This window comes from Lathyrus oleraceus, chromosome 2 (assembly GCF_024323335.1).
Source record: "Lathyrus oleraceus cultivar Zhongwan6 chromosome 2, CAAS_Psat_ZW6_1.0, whole genome shotgun sequence".
In the NCBI taxonomy this organism is placed as follows: Eukaryota; Viridiplantae; Streptophyta; class Magnoliopsida; order Fabales; family Fabaceae; genus Lathyrus; species Lathyrus oleraceus.
The window spans coordinates 451,735,629-451,757,671 of record NC_066580.1 but is presented as its reverse complement, the minus strand read 5'-3'; the positions used below and the strand labels follow the sequence as shown (position 1 = coordinate 451,757,671).

The window sequence follows — 22,043 nt, the reverse complement described above, 5'->3', positions numbered from 1 at the left end:
GTCAGACGGTCCTTCCACTTCCGTTCCACTTCTCAGTATAATTGCATGAGCGTGGCTTCTTGGGTTAGGTTGGGGTTGGCCAGGAAATGTACCAGTTGGGGCAGCAGTAGGCGCTTGTTGTTGAGCTACTTGTGATATTTGCGTTTCCAGCATTTTGTTATGAGTAGCCAGGGCATCTACTTTACTTGCTAGTTGTTTAATTTGTTCGCCAGTGTGTATATTCTGGTTTAAGAAATCTTTATTGGTTTGCTGTTGAGAAGCTATAAAGTTTTCCATCATGATTTCCAAGTTGGATTTCCTAGGGGTGTTATTGTTAGATGTAGATGGGGTCGGCTTCTGATATCCCAGAGGTATAGCTGGGGCTTGATTTGGAGATTGTCCAGGTGCGTATAGAGCATTATTACTCTTATATGAAAAATTTGGATGATTCTTCCAATTTGAGTTATAGGTATGCGAATAGGGGCTTCCTTGAGCATAGTTTACTTGCTCTGCTTGGATTCCTGTTAGGAGTTGACAATCTGCAGGAGTGTGACCTTGGATTCCACAGACTTCGCAATTCTGGGTTATGGCAACTACTGTGGCTGGAGGTAATACATTTAAACTTTCAATTTTCTGGACCAGAGCATCCACTTTTGCATTAACATGATCAAGGTTACTTATCTCGTACATGCCAGTTTTCGTTTGAGGTTTTTCCACCATTGTTCGTTCGGTTCCCCACTGATAGTGGTTTTGAGCCATGCTTTCGATAAGTTGGTAAGCGTCTGCATAAGGTTTGTTCATTAGCGCACCACCTGCGGCGGCATCTATTGTTAACCTCGTGTTGTACAGGAGACCATTATAGAATGTATGAATTACTAACCAGTCTTCTAAACCATGGTGTGGACAAAGTCTCATCATGTCTTTGTATCTTTCCCATGCTTCGAAAAGAGACTCGTTATCTTTCTGTTTAAATCCATTTATTTGGGCTCTTAACATAGCTGTTTTGCTTGGCGGAAAATATCGAGCAAGAAAAACTTTCTTCAACTCGTTCCATGTGGTGACTGAGTTGGAAGGAAGAGATTGAAGCCATCTTCTAGCGCTATCTCTTAGTGAGAAAGGAAAAAGACGAAGTCGAATTGCCTCTGAAGTGACACCATTAGCTTTAACAGTATCAGCGTATTGGACAAATACGGATAAATGAAGGTTAGGATCCTCGGTAGGATTCCCAGAGAATTGGTTCTGTTGCACTGCCTGCAACAGTGAAGGTTTGAGTTCAAAGTTGTTTGCTTCGATTGCGGGTGGAGCAATACTTGAATGCGGTTCATCTTGCGATGGAGCGGCATAATCTCTAAGAGCACGAGCTGGTTCTGCCATCTCGGGTATCGAAGGGAAAATATTTTTGAAATCAGGAAGTTCTACAGGAGGGAGATTGTTTGCAGCACGATAATCCCGAATTCGTCGTAAGACTCGGAGATATAGTTCGATATCGTTGATTCGTAAGTAGAGCGGTTCGCCTTGTGAGCGAGTGCGTGGCATACAAATCAACGAAAGAAAGAAAAGAAGAAAAAAAAAAGCCTTAGTCTCTACAGCGTAACAGGAGAGTTACGATATCGACTAAAAAAAAAAGTCCCCGGCAACGGCGCCAAAAACTTGATCGCTCGACTTTATGAGTCGAATTGGGGTACAAACTGCAAGTGCACAGTTCTATCGCGTAGTTTTAAAAGATATCGATCCCACAGGGACTTATGAATCGATATACCGTTTTCTAAGGTTACTTCGTAAAGCTAAGGCGGATGATACTTTGATTGTTTGGGGAAAAGTTAAAACTAAAATGAGATCTAGGTTAAATATCAATTAAGCGGATATCGGTATGTAGTTCGTCGTAATTAGGGAATCAATTCTTTGTTGGTTTCTTGGTTTTAAAGTAAATCTTTTCAGTTGACGCTATTGGTTAAAAGTTTTATCTCAAACTCTCGCTCTGTTGAATAAACTATGATTTTATATTAACGTAGCTGTCACTTATAGTTAAGTCAAAAACCACTTTTTGAAAACAATAGAATCCGTAGAAACTCTTTTTAAGAAAACACTAATCGTTTAAACACCCTTATCTCAAACTCTCGCTCTGTTGACTTAGGTTATATAATTAAATTCAAATGCTTAACTCTCGCCCTCACATTCAATCTTTAAAAATACTTTTTGAAAAAGGTTAGCATTTAATTAACTCTAAAAATTGCTCTCGCCCTGATCTAGAATTAATGTCCAATTTACACTGTCCAGTCAAAACCTCAAACTCTCGCTCTATTGATTTTAACTTCTTTATGTTTTTTTTTACTTTCGTACAAAAACCTTGTTATTAAACCTGTAAATTGAGACCGTAAAAAGAGTGATTTTAATTTTAAACTTTAGATAAACCAACTTAGTTTTGATTCCTTCATTCCGCTTACTTTACATACCGATACCTAAATAAATTAGCCAGACATGCTAAACAGGCTTAAATAAATAACATGCATAAACAGATTCATCACAGGCAAGCAGCAAAAATTAATAATAAAAACAAGCATATATAAATTCAACAAATAAATAAAGAACCTGAATAATTAAATAGCAGTCTTGAACACTCCACCACAGACCGGTTGGATTTGTTCTTGAGTTCTTCAATCAGGCAGAAAAATAAAACGAAGGAATAAAAAGACTAGATTCTAACGTAAGGTTAGATCCGGTAAAAGGTACACAATAGTTTCCGGTGTAGAAACTATTGTGCGAAAAATTAATTAAGAGCTAGAAAAGAAAATAGAATTGCAAAAGAAAACAATATAGAAATTTGTAAAAGTAATACTGTAAAAATATGCCTAAGCTGCTGGAAGAAGAAAAATGCGAAAACGGCAAAATTCTGGAAAAAGCGTCGACCCCTCAGCTTTCCAAAAAGCTACTATTTATATGCTACCTCCTGCAACTGCCTTCCGCGTCAAAAGTCTTCAATTCGACGTGCAGAATAGTTGGGCGTGGAAATAGGGCTCAACTCTCTCTCAACGTCTCTGAAGCGTTCCTTGTGCCTCAAATATAGGGGAATGGTGTGACGTCCGTCACACCATGTGTGACGCTCGTCACACAAGTGCATATAGCGTGACGCTCGTCACGACCTCTGTGACGTTCGTCACAGGCACAACGCCTGTGCCTTCTTTGGGCTGGGCTTGGCTTTTGCTATTTGTATCCAAAAACTTCTTTTTGCACCTCCTTTTCTTCCTTTTTTTACTTTTGCTTCAAATAGATACCTGAGATAAATAGAAAGGAAATACCGCGTAATATCTGATAAAATGAAATAAATTAAAGTAAATAATAATATAATTTAATTGAATTAAGTCCTAAAATGTGATATAATTTCATGTTATCAGTTGGGATGTAGAATTGACCTATGCGCACGGGAACGTTTTCAAGAATTCCTACAGGATATCTAACAGAACGATCTGCTAGTTGCATAGACATTTTAGTTGGTCTTAATTCTCCCATTTCAAGTTTCTTGCATATGGATAAAGGCATAACACTAATACCGGCTCCTAAATCGCATAAGGCTTTATCTATGACAAATTTTCCTATGTGACAGGGTATAGAGAAACTACCTGGATCTTTAAGTTTAGGAGGCATATTCTGGATTATAGCGCTACATTCAGCAGTGAGTGTAACAGTTTCGCTATCTTCAAGTTTCCTTTTATTAGAAAGAATTTCTTTTAAGAACTTAGCATATGAGGGCATCTGCGTAATAGCTTATGTAAACGGAATTGTGACGTTTAATTGTTTTAGTAGGTCAACAAATTTTTTAAATTGGCCCGCATCTTTGGTTTTAATAAGCCTTTGAGGGTAAGGGATAGGTGGTTTATAAGGTGGTGGAGGTACATAAGGTTCTTTCTTTTCTACGGTTTCCTTATTACTCTCTTCCTTTTCCTTAGGTGTACTTTCTTCCTCAGTTGACTTTTTAGAGTTTTGGTTTTCAGTTCTTGGATCTACTGGTCCTTCCACTTCCGTTCCACTTCTTAGTATGATTGCATGAGCGTGGCTTTTCGGGTTAGGTTGGGGCTGTCCAGGAAATGTACCAGTTGGGGCAGCAGTAGGCGCTTGTTGTTGAGCTACTTGTGATATTTGTGTTTCCAGCATTTTGTTATGGGTAGCCAAGGCATCTACTTTACTTGCTAGTTGTTTGATTTGTTCGCTAGTGTGTATATTCTGGTTTAAGAAATCTTTATTGGTTTGCTGTTGAGAAGCTATGAAGTTCTCCATCATTATTTCCAAGTTGGATTTCCTAGGAACATTATTGTTAGGTGTAGATGGGGTCGGCTTTTGATATCCAGGAGGTATAGCTGGGGCTTGATTTGGAGCTTGTCCTGGTGCGTATAAAGCATTGTTACTCTTATATGAAAAATTAGGATGATTCTTCCAGTTTGAGTTATAGGTGTGCGAGTAGGGATTTCCTTGAGCATAATTCACTTGCTCTGCTTGGATTCCTGTTAGGAGTTGACAATCTGCAGGGGTGTGACCTTGGATTCCACAGACTTCGCAATTCTGAGTTGCGGCAACCACGGTGGTTGGAGGTGATACATTCAAACTTTCAATTTTCTGGGCAAGGGCTTCCACTTTTGCATTAACATGATCAAGGCTACTTATCTCGTACATGCCACTTTTCGTTTGAGGTTTCTCTACCATTGCTCGGTCGCTTCCCCACTGATAATGGTTTTGGGCCATGCTTTCGATAAGTTGATAAGCATCGGCATAAGGTTTATCCATAAGTGCACCACCTGCTGCCGCGTCTATTGTTAACCTTGTGTTGTACAAGAGACCATTATAGAAGGTATGAATCACTAACCAGTCCTCTAAACCATGGTGTGGACAAAGTCTCATCATGTCTTTGTATCTTTCCCATGCTTCTAAAAGAGACTCGTTATCTTTCTGTTTAAATCCATTTATCTGGGCTCTCAACATAGCTGTTTTGCTTGGAGGAAAATATCGGGCAAGGAAGACTTTCTTCAACTCATTCCATGTTGTGACTGAGTTGGAAGGAAGAGACTGAAGCCATCTTCTAGCTTTATCTCTTAACGAGAAAGGAAAAAGACGAAGTCGAATTGCCTCTGAAGTGACACCATTAGCTTTAACAGTATCAGCGTATTGGACAAATACGGATAAATGAAGGTTTGGATCCTCGGTAGGATTTCCAGAGAATTGATTCTGTTGCACTGCCTGTAGCAGCGAAGGTTTAAGTTCGAAGTTGTTTGCTTCGATTGCGGGTGGAGCAATACTCGAATGCGGCTCATCTTGCGATGGAGCGGCGTAATCTCGAAGAGCACGAGCTGGTTCTGCCATCTCGGGTATTGGTGAAGGAAAAAGATTTTTGAGATCAGGAATTTCGGTAGGAGGGAGATTGTTTGCAGCACGATATTCCCGAATTCGTCGTAAGACTCGGAGATATAGTTCGATGTCGTTGATTCGTAAGTAAAACGGCTCGCCTTGTGAGCGAGTGTGTGGCATACAAATCAACGAAAAAAGGAAATAAAAATTGCCTTAGTCTCTACAGCGTAACAGAAGAGTTACGATATCGACTAAATAAAAGTCCCCGGCAACGGCGCCAAAAACTTGATCGCGACTTTATGAGTCGAATTGGGGTACAAACTGCAAGTGCACAGTTCTATCGCGTAGTTTTAAAAGATATCGATCCCACAGGGACTTATGAATCGATATACCGTTTTCTAAGGTTACTTCGTAAAGCTAAGGCGGATGATACTTTGATTGTTTGGGGATAAGTTAAAACTAAAATGAGATCTAGGTTAAATATCAATTAAGCGGATATCGGTATGTAGTTCGTCGTAATTAGGGAATCAAGTCTTCGTTGGTTTCTTGGTTTTAAAATAAATCTTTTCAGTGGACACCATTGATTAAAAGTCTTCTCTCAAACTCTCGCTCTGTTGAATAGACCATGACTTTAAATTAACGTAGCTGTCACTTATTAGTTAAGTCCAAAATCACTTTTTGAAAATAATAGAATCTATAGAAACTCTTTTTAAGAAAATACTAATCGTTTAAACACCCTCGTCTCAAACTCTCGCTCTGTTGACTTAGATTATATAATTAAATTCAAATGCTTAACTCTCGTTCTCACATTTAACTTTTAAGAATACTTTTTGAAAAAGGTTAGAATTTAATTAACTCTAAAAATTTCTTTCGCCCTGATCTAGAATTAATGTCCAATTTACACTGTCCAGTTAAAAACTCAAACTTTCGTTCTATTGATTTTAACTTCTTTAGTCTTTTACTTTCGTACAAAAACCTTGGTATTAAACCTGTAAATTGAGACCATAAAAAGAGTGATTTCATTTTTAAACGTAACTAAGCCAACTTAGTTTTGATTCCTTCATTCCGCTTACTTTACATACCGATACCTAAATAAATTAGCCGGACATGCTAAACAGATCTAAACAATCATCATGCTTAAATAAATCCATCTCAGGCAAACAATATAAATAAACGATAATGCAGGGCATATATAAATTCAAACAATAATTAAAGAACCTGAATAATTAATGGCAATCTTGAACACTCCACCACAGACCGGTTGGATTTGTTCTTGAATTCTTCAATCGGACAGGAAAATAAAAGTGAAGGAATAAAAATCTAGAGTCTAACGTAAGGTTAGATCCAGTAAAAGATACACAATAGTTTCCGGTGTAGAAACTATTGTGTGAAAAATTAATTAAGTGCTAAAAGATTTGCTGGAAAAGGAAATAAAAATTGCAAATAAAGTAAAAACTGTAAAAAGGTAATGCTGTAAAGTATGCTTGCACGGCCGGAAGAGAAAAAAGGGACGAAGAAGAGAGAGCTTTAGGGTAGGAAGGAAGTGACTATTTATACTAGTCTACTTGTAACGGTTTCCACAGCTTTCACGTTCCAAGAGTCAAGCGTAACAATAGGCTTCAACGTGCCTCTGTTGCGCTTCTGAAGCCAAAAATATAGGAGAATGGTGTGACGTCCGTCACACCATGTGTTACGCTCGTAACACAAGGCAGCAGGGCGTGACGCTCGTCACACCTTGCGTGGCGCTCGTCACAGGTCCAGCGCTCCTGGCTTGTGATTGTGGGCTGGGCTTTTGTGGATTTTGCTTTTCATTGTCTTTTTGCACCCCCTTTTCTTCCTTTTTCACTTATGCTTCAAATAAATTACCTGAGACAAATAAAAGGAAAAATACCGAGTAATATAGAATAAAATGAAATAAATCGAAACAAATAATAATACAATTTAATTAAATCGAGTCCAAAAATGTGATATTATTTCATGTTATCAATATGAGGAATGCAAAGGGTGGTGGTGCCATTGTGTGATGTTTGCCTCTGTTGTATAAGTGGTTTATTTCTCACTTACCGCAGACGGTCGCCTTCAAGGAGAACAAGGGATGTCTACGGTGGTCCACGAGACTTATGTCTCTCACTAATGATGATATCTCTTGGTATAACCGTGTGTATGATGGTGTGTAGATTATCGACTCTTGCGGTGAATTCTCCAATGTACCTCTTCTTGGTACATGTGGTGGGATTAACTACAACCCTGTTTTAGCACGTCGTCAGCTTGGGTTCCCCCTAAAGGATAAACCTAATAACATACTGTTAGAGGGTGTGTTCTTTAAGGAGGGTAAAGATCCCCAAGGCTTGAAGGGCAGAATGGTCCACGCTTGGCGCAAGATTCATAGGAAAGGAAGGAAAGAGTTGCGTCCTAAGAATTGTGTTGTTATGGAGTCTTACACTGCTTGGGTTAGGAAGAGAGCGTCTGAGTATCTCATGCCTTACGAGTATCCGAGACCTACACCTTTGGTTATGGCTGGGCCTTCAACCCTCCCTGACCAAGGAGTAGAGGAGTTGAGAGATGAAGACCAATCACGTGCTTGAATCCGTAAACGAGAGGAGTTGCTTCAGCATATTAAGGAGAAGGATGCTTTGATAAAGTTCCTCGAACATCAGGTTATTGATGATCCTAATGATGCATGGACTTCTCTACTTCCTCAGTCTTCTAAGTTTTGGAAAAGGAAGTACGACCGACTCGCCAAGGAGAAAGCAGATATGGAGGCAGCCTACGAGAGGGAGGTGAAGAGGCTTCGTGCATCCTATCTTCCTGTCTCCCGAGCTTTAGATGATTGTTTCTAGGGATCCATAGGATGACTATTTTCCTTTTCTCTTGTATATGATTGACAATGTTGTACTTCTTTTCCCCGATATTATTTGATGAGATATTTCCATATGCGATAAATGTTTAATATTTCCAAAATTTGCAAATAAAACCCTAAAGTTCCTTTGAAATAAAAAACAAATCATGTGCACAAGCATTGCATGCATCATGTGCATAAGCAGGTTTTGTTACCGGCTTCTTGTCCTGTGGTCTAACTCTGTGTTCTTCATTTATTTTGAAGACAAGCTGACTCACCGGTACTACACCAGAGCCAAGATTTCAAAACTGATGGATCATCTGGAACAAGAGAACCGCGAGCTGAAAGAGGAAGTGGCCAGATTTAGTGCCCTGATGGAATCATTCATGGCTGCCCAAAGCCAGTCTTCTCCGACACCTTCAACTCCTCCCCAGAGGACAGTCATCTCTGAGATTGTCTCCTCGACTATGACTGCAGCCAGTGCACACTTTGCTCCGACGACCATGCCAGCCGGATTCCCGTGGGGGATACCTCCCAATTTCATGCCTGAGGGTCCTGCTCCCACCTTTGCTTCTATGCCGGCATCTAGCCCGGTCCTTGCTGTTCCTCCTCCTATTGTGCATACTATGCCCAAGGTAGACGACACCATCTATCATTCTGAGCCGTCTGAGGGCCCAGATGTCTATGAGAAGATGGACGCTATGAACGATCAATTTCTTGAGCTTCGCAAGCAATTGAAAACTCTCAGAGGAAAGGATCTTTTCGGCAAGTCTGCTGCCGAACTCTGCTTAGTTCCTAATGTGAAAATCCCTGTGAAATTCAAGGTCCCTGACTTTGAAAAATACAAAGGAAATACCTGCCCTCTCAGCCACCTGGTCATGTATGCCAGGAAGATGTCGACTCAGACCGACAACGACCAATTGCTCATCCACTACTTTCAGGACAGTCTGTCCGGTGCCGCTCTACGTTGGTACATGGGTTTAGACAGTGCGAACATCCGATCCTTCAACGATCTTGGCGAGGCCTTTGTCAAGCAATACAAGTATAATGTGGATATGGCTCCCGATAGGGATCAATTGAGAGCCATGTCCCAGAAGGACAAGGAAACGTTCAAAGAGTACGCCCAGAGGTGGCGAGAGTTAGCAACACAGATCGTGCCTCCGCTAGAAGAGAAAGAGATGACTAAGATCTTTTTGAAGACCTTAAGTTCTTTTTATTATGAGCGGATGATCGCTAGCGCTCCTTTTGACTTCACCGAAATGGTGAATATGGGGATGCGTCTAGAAGAATGGGTTAGAGAAGGACGTCTGACCAGAGAAGAAGGCTCTTCTGCCAAACATTATGGGGCGTTTGAGAAGAAGAAAGAAGGAGAGGCACATGCTGTGACTTCTCATATGAAGCCAAGAAGACCCTCTGTGAGGAGGAAGACCATGCGTCCTGCCGGTAACCAGCACCAGGTGGCTCACATAGCACCTGTCTTCAGAGATAATCAGCAGTATCAGCAACATAACAACAATCAGCAACCACATCCGCAATATCAACAACAACAGCATCGTCCGCAGCAGCATGCCTACCAGCTTCGAAACAGTAATCAAACTAGCACGAGTTACGAGAGGAAAAGGGTCACCTTTAATCCTATTCCAATGACATATGCAGAATTATATCCCTCTTTGATAGAGAGGAAGTTGATTACTCCGCGAGACCCACCGGCTATACCTGCTAACCCCCAGTGGTGGTATAAGCCCGAATTACACTGTGTTTACCATTCCGGTGCTCCCGGCCACGACGTGGAGAATTGTTACCCTTTGAAGACCAAGGTTCAAGACCTTGTGAGGTGTGGCATTCTGTGTTTCGAGGATGTAGGTCCTAATGTGAAGAAGAACCCATTGCCCGAGCATGGGAAATCTGTCAACATGGTCCAGGGCTGCCCTGGCAAATACAAAGTCAAATATGTCAGTCATATTCGACAATCGCTGGTCGAGATGCATCGTTTGCTGTGTGATTATAGTCATTATGAGCATGACCACGATAGATGCCGAGTTTGTTCTGTCAATCAAAGAGGTTGTCGCCAGGTGCGCAAAGATGTTCAGGAAATGCTGGATGAAGGAGTTATTGAGATCCTTCAAAACAGAAATGCTGACGAAGATGCTGACGAGGTCAACGTAATTTCTCCAGTATTTCGGATCCCCGAGCCTATTATCATCAAGTATGGTGGTAGCAAGCAGAAGGTTTCTCCTACATTAACCATCAAGCCAGCCGGACCAGTACCATACTCTTCTGAAAAGGCGATTCCCTATCGCTACAATGCGGTTTCAGTAGAAAATGGGAAAGAGGTGTCTTTGCCATCTTCCTCTATTGTTAACATTGCAGATGTTAGTGGTTTGACCCGCAGTGGTCATGTATTTTTATCACCCTCAAAGCCCCAAGCTAATGCTGATTCTGTTGAACGCCCGATTGGGAATGCTGTGAGCACTCCGAATCCGGCACCTGTTGTTAAGCCCTCCTCTACATTGGGAACTCCTGCTTCTGTTGGCCCAAGCGGCAATATGAAAGAAGATTGTGATGAGATGCTGAAGCTCATCAAGAGAAGCGAGTACAATATTGTAGACCAGCTTCTACAAACGCCATCCAAAATATCGGTGTTATCATTGCTTTTGAATTCAGAACCACATCGAGAGGCTCTGCAGAAGGTTTTGGATGTGGCATATGTAGATCATGATTTCATGATAGAACAATTCGATAGCATTGTTGCAAACATTACTGCTTGTAACAACTTGAGTTTCTGTGACTCTGATCTCCCCGAGGAGGGATGAGACCACAACTTGGCATTACATATATCTATGGGTTGCAAAGACGACGCCATGTCCAATGTGCTGGTGGACACTGGGTCATCATTAAACATATTGCCAAAATCCACTCTCTCAAAACTGTCATATCAAGGGCCTCCCATGAGGCAGAGTGGAGTAGTTGTGAAGGCTTTCGATGGGTCTCGCAAAACTATGATTGGCGAGGTTGATCTCCCAATCAAAATCAGACCAAGTGATTTCCAAACTACCTTCCAGGTTATGGACATTCACCCATCATATAGATGTCTCCTAGGAAGACCATAGATTCACGAGGCAGGCGCCGTGACATCCACCCTACACCAGAAACTGAAATTTGTGAAGAATAAGAAACTGGTGGTGGTAGGGGGAGAAAAGGCTCTCCTGGTTAGCCATTTGTCTTCCTTCTCATACATAGATGCTGAGAATGAAGTTGGAACTCCTTTCCAAGCTTTATCTATTGCCGAGCCTATTGAGAAGAGAACTCTTTCATTTGCTTCCTATAAAGATGCAAAGTTGGCCATTGAGTGTGGTGCAACCGCTGGTTTAGGGAAAATGATTGAGCTAGAAGACAACAAGTCTCGGGTTGGCATAGGTTATTTGTCTGGGGTTTTCAACATGCAAGGGCTGTTCAAGAGTGGAGGGTTCATCCACACCAGTCAAGGCGGGGAAGCTGTTGCCATTCTGGAAGAGGACGAAGAGGATTCTGGCAACTTCGTCATCCCTGGGGGAATCTGCAATAATTGGGTCGCTGTGGATGTTCCAACAGTTATCCATAAGTCGAAGTAATGTTCATTTGTGTTTAAAAACCCTCCTCCCATGCCAAAAGGAGGAGCGATGACATTGTTGGCGCATAAATACAATGATATTTTCATTCAATAGATTCATGTTAAATGTTTGTTTTTCCAACTATTTTCCCTTTTTGCTTTTTTGCATGAAATTGGTGATCACATAAAACCTAAAAAAATAAGAATAAAATCAATCTTTCATCTGCATAATGATTTGCCTTGTTTGAATTCTAAAGCTTTTCATATCCAAAATCATTATGCAGGTTAATCAAACCCATTGAACATAATGACCCAACACCATCTCCCAACTTTGAATTCCCTGTATTTGAGGCGGAAGAAGATGATGTTGAAGAAATTCCTGACGAGATTACCCGCCTACTTGAGCATGAAGAGAAAATCATTCAGCCGCATCTTGAGAGCCTAGAAACAGTCAACTTGGGGTCTGAGGGTTGTGTGCGAGAAGTGAAGATTGGGGCACTCCTGGAAGAGTCTGTTAAGAAGGGGTTGGTTAAATTGCTACGAGAATACGTCGATGTCTTTGCTTGGTCATATGAAGACATGCCCGGTCTAGATACTGATATTGTGCAACATTTCTTACCCTTGAAGCCTGAGTGCGTGCCTGTGAAGCAGAAACTCAGAAGAACTCATCCTGATATGGCAGTGAAGATCAAAGAGGAAGTTCAGAAGCAAATTGATGCGGGGTTTCTGGTGACTTCTACATATCCTTAATGGGTGGCCAATATTGTGCCCGTGCCTAAGAAAGATGGAAAAGTCCGGATGTGTGTGGACTATAGAGACTTGAATAAAGCTAGTCTGAAAGATGATTTTCCTCGACCACATATTGATATGTTGGTAGACAATACAGCTAAATTCAATGTCTTCTCATTTATGGACGGATTTTCCGGATATAATCAGATCAAGATGGTACCCGAGGATATGGAGAAGACAACATTCATCATACCTTAGGGAACATTCTGTTATCGAGTGATGCCCTTCGGTTTGAAGAACGCCGGAGCCACGTATCAAAGAGCTATGACCACCTTGTTTCATGATATGATGCATAAGGAGATCGAGGTATATGTTGATGATATGATCGCCAAGTCAAGAACGGAAGTTGAACATGTAGAGCACTTGTTGAAGCTTTTTCAGCGTTTGAGGAAGTACAAGCTTCGTCTAAATCCCAACAAGTGTACATTTGGAGTCCGTTCCGACAAGTTATTGGGCTTTATTGTCAGTGAAAGAGGTATTGAGGTTGATCCTGCAAAGGTCAAAGCAATACAAGAGATGCCTGCGCCTAAAATTGAGAAGCAAGTCTGAGGTTTTCTTGGTCGCTTGAATTATATTTCCAGATTCATATCCCACATGACTGCCACATGTGCGCCGATATTCAAGCTCTTCCGGAAAGATCAGTCCCATGATTGGACCGAGGATTATCAGAAAGCTTTCGACAGTATTAAAGAGTATCTGTCTGAACCTCCGATCCTGTCTCCGCCCGTGGAAGGAAGACCTTTGATCATGTATCTAACTGTTCTTGAAGACTCAATGGGTTGTGTCCTTGGTCAGCAAGACGAATCAGGGAAGAAAGAATATGCTATTTACTACCTGAGCAAGAAGTTCACTGATTGTGAGTCTCGATACTCAATGCTTGAGAAGACATGATGTGCTTTGGCTTGGGCCGCTAAGCGCTTACGCCAGTATATGATAAATCATACGACTTAGTTGATATCCAGAATGGATCCAATCAAGTATATCTTCGAGAAGCCTGCTTTAACAGGGAGAATTGCCCGTTGGCAAATGTTGTTATCTGAGTATGATATTGAGTATCGAGATCAGAAGGCTATTAAAGGTAGTATCCTGGCTGACCACTTGGCACATCAGCCGATCGAGGATTATCAGTAAGTTCAGTATGACTTCCCAGATGAGGAGATTCTGTATTTGAAAATGAAAGATTGCGATGAGCCTACGCTCGATGAAGGGCCAGAGCCTGGTTCCAGATGGAGTATGGTGTTTGATGGCGCTGTAAATCAGTATGGAAATGGTATTGGGGCAGTGATTATTACTCCTCAGGGCACACATTTTCCTTTCACAGCAAGGCTAACTTTCAAATGCACGAATAATATGGCTGAGTATGAGGCATGTATCATGGGTTTAGAGGAATGCATTGATCTAAGAATCAAGCATCTTGATGTTTATGGTGATTCGGCCCTCGTTGTTAATCAGATTAAGGGTGAATGGGAAACGAATCAGCCTGGTCTCATTCCATATAGGGATTATGCGAGGAGGATTTCAACGTTTTTTACTGAGGTTAACTTCCATCATATTCTTCGAGACGAGAATCGGATGGCAGATGCTCTTGCTACACTTGCTTCGATGATTGTGGTAAAACTTTGAAATGAAGTTCCCAATATCACCGTGATGCGCTTGGACAGACCAACTCATGTGTTTGCGATTGAAGAGGTAAAAGATGATAAGCCATGGTATTATGACATCAAGTGCTTCCTTCAGAACCAGGTTTACCCGCCTAGGGAATCTATGAAAGCTAGGAAGACTTTGAGGAGATTATCAGGAAGTTTCTACCTCAATGGCAATGTCCTTTATAAGAGAAATTTGGACATGGTGCTACTCAGATGCGTGGATAGACACGAAGTAGACCTGTTGATGACTGAGGTCCACGAGGGTTCATTTGGTACTCATTCCAATGGACATGCCATGGCTAGAAAGATATTGAGAGCAGGCTACTATTGGCTGACAATGGAGTCTGACTGCTGCAAATATGTGAAGAAATGCCATAAGTGTCAGATTTATGCGGATAAGATCCATATTCCCCCGACACTTTTGAATGTGATCTCATCACCTTGGCCTTTCTCCATGTGGGGAATTGACATGATTGGCATGATAGAAACAAAAGCGTCCAACGGACACAGATTTATTCTCGTAGCAATTGATTACTTCACCAAGTGGGTTGAAGCGGCATCGTATGCAAATGTGACCAGGCAGGTGGTCGTGAAGTTTATCAAGAATCAACTCATATGCCGTTATGATGTGCCAGATAAGATCATTACTGATAATGGATCTAACTTGAACAACAAAATGATGAAAGAGCTGTGTAGTGAGTTCAAGATCGCGCATCATAATTCTTCTCCTTATAGACCCAAGATGAATGGGGCTGTTGAAGCTGCTAATAAGAATATTAAGAAAATTATCCAGAAGATGGTTGTCACGTATAAGGATTGGCATGAGATGTTGCCATTTGCTTTACATGGATATCTCACATATGTCCGCACTTCAACAGGGGCAACCCCTTTCTCTCTTGTTTATGGCATGGAGGCTGTACTCCCAGTAGAGGTGGAGATCCCATCAATGAGAGTCTTGATGGAGGCCAAGTTGACTGATGCTGAATGGGTTCAGAATCGTTATGACCAGCTGAACTTGATAGAAGAGAAGAGATTGACTGCCATGTGCAATGGTCAGTTATATCAACAAAGAATGAAGAAAGCCTTTGATAAGAAGGTCAAGCCTCGTGTGTTCCAAGAAGGTGACCTTGTGCTCAAGAAAGTCTTGTCTTTCGTGCCCGATTTCAGGGGCAAGTGGACTCCAAACTATGAAGGTTCATATGTTGTTAAGAGAGCCTTTTCAGGCGGTGCTTTGATACTTACAACTATGGATGGGGAGGATTTCACTCGTTCTGTGAATTCAGATGCAGTCAAGAAATACTTCGCCTAGAAATAAAAACAGAATAGCTCACTGAGTTGAAAACCCGAAAGGGCGGATTAGGCAAAAATGAGCGTCTCGGTGGATTGAAAACCCGAAAGGGAGGTCTAGGCAAAAGTTAGAGACATAAAAAAATGAATATAGGTATCCCGCTAGATTGAGTATCTCATCCCGGGGCAATCTAGGCAAAAATTAGGGATTTGGCAAGTAACTACATCCTGACAAGGCTTTGTTCTACAACTGTCATCCGTCAGAGATTCTCGCTCATTCGTCATCAACCGAAGCTTCGAATACATCGAAATCAGAAGTGGTGGAGAAATGGTCATTATGTTCAATGTAGCCCTTTTCCAATATATATCACCAATTTCAAATTTGTAAAGATCTATGGAGTCTTGCCATTTGCAAACTACCATTCCATCAAATAAATTTGAGCCTTTTATCCAATTATTTGCACTCTTATTTGTTTCTATTCGACAAATGTTTTGCATGTTTTAATTGAGAAAATATCATTTGTTTTGAAGAAATGAATTTTTCATAACTTGTTTTTAAACGAAGTGAACATTTACAACAACGAAAAGATACTTAGGAGATCCTCAGTGCTCTCCCAAGGATGGTATGATCTCCAACAGGGTAAGACATTTGTTCATATTCCTGGCATGCCTGTATCTTCTTCCTCCGGAGCCTTTTGTGGTTTATCCTACTGAGTGGAATGCTTGATATTCACCACTCTCCCCTTCAGCGGAGTAGCGACCTTTCCTCCTCAGCAGATGTGATCTCCTTGGTGGGTACGGTACTTGGTGGTGGATCCCCAGAATCCTTTTATCCCTTGGATAGATTCCCCAGTAGAATTGCTTATGTGGCAGATGTTATCTGTGCAATAAACTCCTGTCACCAGCTGGAATGACTGATGATTCATCCCCTACAGAGTTTTTGTTGCTTCTTGGTTTCTCTTGCCCTCATCACATTGGATACTCTCCGTGGAATCTGGCTTTCTCTCTTGAGATGTAGTACCGGATGTTTGTGTGCTTATTTCTTTGAAGCTGTTTGTGTTAGAAATGTCTGTTTGTCAGCATTCATCATACATAAACCACACATGTGTGCATATAATTTTCAAACATTCAGATATTCATATTGAATTTTTTACCATATATCTTTGTTTGCTATTCTCTGCTAGTTGGTAATACATTCCCCAAGCAGATGTCGGCGTCTGATCCCTCAATATAGAGTCGGCCCATTAAGCAGAAAGTATTCATCTTTTTTTCCGCATTCTAGTTATATCCTCGTGGATGACGGTTGTTTTCGTTTCCTCCCAACACATATATTGGGATGGGTTCCCCTATTGAGTTATATCCTCACTAGAACGAGTCTTGATTCAGTTTGCCTCTTTGGTTTGATCCTAAATTGGCCTCTTGTGACTGGTTCCTGTGTTTCCCCGTGGTATAAATGAATAATTGCTCAGTAATCGGTAATTATTCATCTTATCCTCGGCGGAGTCTGTGGTTTTCTACCCTTATAGCGGTAGTTGTAAACCCTATTTTCTCCCCTTTGCAGAGTTAATCTTTTTGTTCATCCTAATCGATGACGGTTACTCTTCCGTGGTTTTCTACCCAGTATCCGGTAGATGTAATCCCCTCCTTGACGGTTATCATTATCCAATATTCGGTGTTGATATTCCCTTTGCTTTTGGATAATTGCTCTGATTAGGCAGTTTATCCCCAACAAGTCACCTTTTGTACCGGTTGTCGGTAATGTGGGTTGCTCCCCTTGAATGGTCATCATTATATACATAGTTTCGGTATCCCGATGCCTTTCTCTCTCGGTCGATTTATCCTTTATTAACCCAGTAACCGGTTGTGGATAATCTTCCATGCGAGTATATTATCTACGTTCTGACGGTAATAGATAATATATCTCATGCACTCCTTGGTCGAAGCCTTTTGTTCTTCCCCAGTTGAGTAAGATTTGTATCCCTGTTTTGGAATCGAATGTCCATCCCATAATTGAGTTTGCTTTTTGCCCTCTTTTCGGATGATGAGTGTTTTGGGAATATTCCCCAATTCACGCTTTGGTTGGTCACCTATTATATGCCCAGTAACCGACATCTCTGGTGTTCCTTCCTTCTGCTCCCTATTATGACTTTTTGTCCCCTGTGGAGTCAGATTTTCCTGAGTTGAAATATACCTTTTTAGGTCTTCCTCGGATGATTTGGTTGATTGATATCTCTCACCCTTATACCGGTCTTAGATATTCATTCTTCCCGAGCATGTTGTTCTCTCACCCTTATACCGGTGTTCAGATCACACGTCTCTTTGAGTTTATTACCCAGTAACCGGTAATACCTCATCCCGTTGCTTCCTCAAGAGATTTCTGTTTGGATCTTCCTCAGTTGAGTCCTTAGTGGACATCCCCACCTGAGTCCGGATTTTTTATCCGAAGTATCCGTCGCGGATAATTTTTGGCTGTATTGGCATATTCCCCAATACATGCATCTTCGAGTCAGCTCGAGTTTTTCCATTGATTTATTTCATGGATTCTCTTTGTGTCTCTCAACAAGTCTCAAGTCGTGGCCTGCTCACGCATTTTCACCCTTTACTCCCCCAGAGTCTCTGTCTCCCTAGTGAGTGTATCACCCCTTTGGATTTTTAGTTTCTCCAGATTTCTTTTTCTTTTGTGGACGCCTATCCCCACAGAGTTTTACCATTCTTGCATGCATACATCTGCATCATGAGGTCTCTTAGGGACCAAAATCCGTCTCTTTGTTATTATTTAAGCCCATTCTACCCCGTCGAGACGAAGATTTTAACCTTCACTTCTCCGGCTAGAATGATCTTAAATAGGGGCATCTGTAAGACCCCAATTTTGTCCCTAAGATCCCTCATGGCATCATAACATTGCACTTGCATTGCCTCAAGGATCATAAGCATCTTGGTTCCCTTTGCCTTTGGGTGGGACTTCTTGTGAGTGGTTTGGGATCACCAAGCATGCTTGAATTGTATATCATTGCTTTTCTTATTTTGTTTACTAACCAAAAGCACAAAAATATGTCACTAACATCTCTTGTTTGTAGCTTGAGTAATCACAAGGTCAAAGGCTTCAAGGAGATCATTGGTACAAACATATGGCCAATAGGAGATGAAAGCAAGCATGGTAATGGTTCCCAAAGTTCTCATCCATAAAATATTCCTCCCTAGCATCTCAATTCATCATTTTGATCAAAGCAAGTCAAAGGGTTTGAGGTTTGTGCCCCAAGGAAACCCTAGTTCATCTGTGCACCACAATGCCTTGCTCTTGAAGCAACCTCAGCCCATGATCAAATGCAATCAAGGGAAGTCCTTTAATTCATCATTTCATGCATATTTGAACTTATTTGAGTTTTCTCAATCATCAATTCATCAAGATATGAGTCATGGACTTGAGAAGTTGATCAGTCGATTCATCTGACTATTTTGAAATGCACTGAGACCTAACTTTTTATGTGTTGGTCAAATGGAGATGGTTCCAAAAGCAAAAATGTTCTTAAGAACAATATGAACAACTGTCATGTTCATCAAAAATTTATTTGAAGCTTGGAAGGCCATCTCCCATTCCAATACATTATAGGTCATTTTGACTGAAACCCTAATTGTGGGTCAACTTCCCAAGAACATAACTCATTCATTTTTTATGATTTTGAGGTGGGATCAAATGCATTGGAAATATTAGGATGTCTACTTCAAATGTTATGTTGAACAAAATTTCAAAATCTCAAAGGAAATACATGTGATAATGCAAGACATTATAGGTCATTTTGGGCCAAATGCATTAAAAGGCAAAAAAGTCCAACTTAAAGTGCCCATAACTCTTTCATCAAAAATCCAAATGATGAAAAATTTAAGTCCATTTTGATTGTATTGAAAATATCTACAACTTTGACGTTGGAGGTTTTTTCATTTGAGGCTTGCATCATCAAAACAGAAGGGCTTGAACATTGACCAAATTTGGAAACCCTGCATTGACATGTTTTGCACATTACACTTTAAACTCAAAATTCACCAATTTCCACACTTCAAATGGATTTTTGCCCAACATAACAATTGTTCCTTACATCAAAACCTTTCCAACCATTACCCACATGCTTATGTTTGGATTTTCTAATTGGCATTTTCGAAGAGGTGAATGTTTAGGTTCAAATATGGGATTCACATGAAATCTTGATACACAAGCAAATGCCATTCAAACTACACGTCCAACTCAACTTGGTTTATGTTCAGCATTCATTTGCATCAGCTTTTGGGCTTTGCACGCGCCTGTACAGGCCCATGCATGAAGGGTCCAAATTCCATGCACACGAGTATTTGCTTGCATTGCTTCAAGCTCAGCTATAACTACATGCTCCTCTTCATTCAATTCTCAACCTAATGGCGCCTAAGATGCTGCACAATTGAATCCATAACCATTACCAAAGAAGCTAGTTCATTTTTCTCCAAATTTTTCAGATCCAAAATTCAACTACATCTGGTTGAATCCTTGGATCTAAAGCTTCTAAACCTTCATCATGCATCTCATTGATCTTCTGTTTTGGCAAAGAAAGCAAGGAATCAAGCTCAAGTTTCCAGAATTCAAGTTTGTTTTTCAACTGGTATTTGCTTCGAATCTCTCATCTCTTTGATCTATTTGCCTGGCCAAAGTGTTTTCTGAAGTCCTCACTTGAGAGGCAAGCTAGTGGTAGCTTCAATTTTGTTTTTCTTTGATCTGCATTTTTCATACCTGAATCTTCCACCTCAGATTTCTCAACCTATAGGAATCTTGAGTATGATTCAAGGTTACAGGGGTGATGTACATCACCCCAGCTTCATTTTGGTATAAGGATCGTGCAAAATGGTGAAGGTTTGAAAACCTGCAAATCTGGTCGAAATTTGGAAGCTCACCGGAGAAGAAGGTGGCTCCGGTGGCCGCCCATTGCCAGTTTGAATCTGGACCGTTGGATCTCATTTCCAAATTCAATCTCAACCTTTGTTTGTTATGACTTTTTTTAATTCTTTGTGTGACGCGGTTGACCAAGGTTCACCATGAGCGCGCGCCTCAGGACCATCAGATTGGCCACGTCAATTAATGAACGTGATCCAACGCTTCCTGATTTTCCACATTTTCTAATTTCTGATTTTATTTTCTTTAATTCCTTTTTATTTCCAAAATTCATAACTCTCTCATTTTTTATCCAAAAATTATGGGACCAATTGCATTAGTCTCCAAATAAATTCTAGTTTCTATTTCTGATTTTTAATATTTTAAATTTTATCATTTGATATTTTTTGTGAATTTTCTCTTTTCTGGTTATTTTTAATTCATTTTAAATAGTTTTTGATATTCAAAAAATACAAAAATATTTTCCTAACCTATTTGAATAATGATGGATCTATGAAAAATATTCTCATCAATTTTTTAATTGATTTAAGATTTATTTGAGATTTTAGTTCAATTAGGTTATTTTTTATTCATTTTTAATTGATTAAAAATAGTTTCTGACTTTTAAAAATGCTGAAATTTTTTGTCAAACTTAGTTTTACCTTGTTGAACTTGGGATAAATTACTTGGACCTTTCAAGGTTGATTTGAAGTAATTTTGAAATTTGACATTTCTTTTATTTTTAATTCAAGTTTATTTTAATATTAAAAATGCCAAAAATATTTTGCTTATTGTTTGATCTCCAATCTTCACCTCATGTCTGATTTCTCATTATTTGACTTTGACTTTCAATGTCATTTGGTCAATACATATGGATTGGTACATCTTATTTCACTATCGCATTTTGATCTTTCCATTTTCCTTATCCATTCTTCATCCTCTTCTTCTTCTTTCTTCTTCCTTTTTGATCAATGAGTTGAAGGTTGATAAGTTAGCATTGATTAGGGAGACTTAATCTTCCTTGATTCAAATCTAATTCATCTTGATCAATTGATTAAGTGAATGACTTTGCATTAAGGATAGGTTATTTTCTAAATCATGCAAAGGACTTAAACCAATACAAGATCTATTCTCTTTTCCTTTTTGGTATGGCAAGTTGTTGGAACTTAGTTCACTAATCAAGACTTCTAACTTGTGTTGTTGCCTACATTATTATTGACCGACCTCAAATAGTTGTGACTTCTACATAAGTCCAATTACGATTGCTTAACATAGCGCTAAATTTGCCTTATGGCACACTAACTACTAGCACTAACCATTAACAATTAACATTTACTTTTTGCTCTTTACTTTTATGCAATTTACTATTCTTGCACATTTTATCCATTTGCTTTTCTCTTTGCTCACTTGAGCCCATGTTTATGTTAATGTCATTTGCCTTTTCCTCACTTGAGCCCATAATTGTGTATATACTATTGTGTTTATGTTTTTGTTTTGATTGTTGTGGACCAAATGCAAAGAAGTGGACTTAGATTCTAGGACATATCCTATGCAAAGAATGGAAAAATGGACTTAGATTCTAGGACATTCCCTATGCAAAATTGGAGTAAAAGGACCTTAATGATGAATATGGACCAAATCTCTAAACTCACTCTTGTCCATTCTTGATTTTACTTCATGAAACTT

The 22,043-nt window shown here is 40.2% G+C and overlaps 2 non-coding genes across 2 annotated transcripts; both read left to right on the top strand.

Moving 5' to 3' along the window:
• The first annotated feature begins 868 nt into the window (after positions 1 to 868).
• On the top strand, positions 869 to 975 carry LOC127124015 (small nucleolar RNA R71). Its single transcript, XR_007803660.1, has one exon. It is a non-coding gene; the product is annotated as a small nucleolar RNA R71 (small nucleolar RNA).
• Positions 976 to 4,843: 3,868 nt separating this feature from the next.
• Positions 4,844 to 4,950, top strand: LOC127124961 (small nucleolar RNA R71). Its single transcript, XR_007804432.1, has one exon. It is a non-coding gene; the product is annotated as a small nucleolar RNA R71 (small nucleolar RNA).
• Positions 4,951 to 22,043: the final 17,093 nt, after the last annotated feature.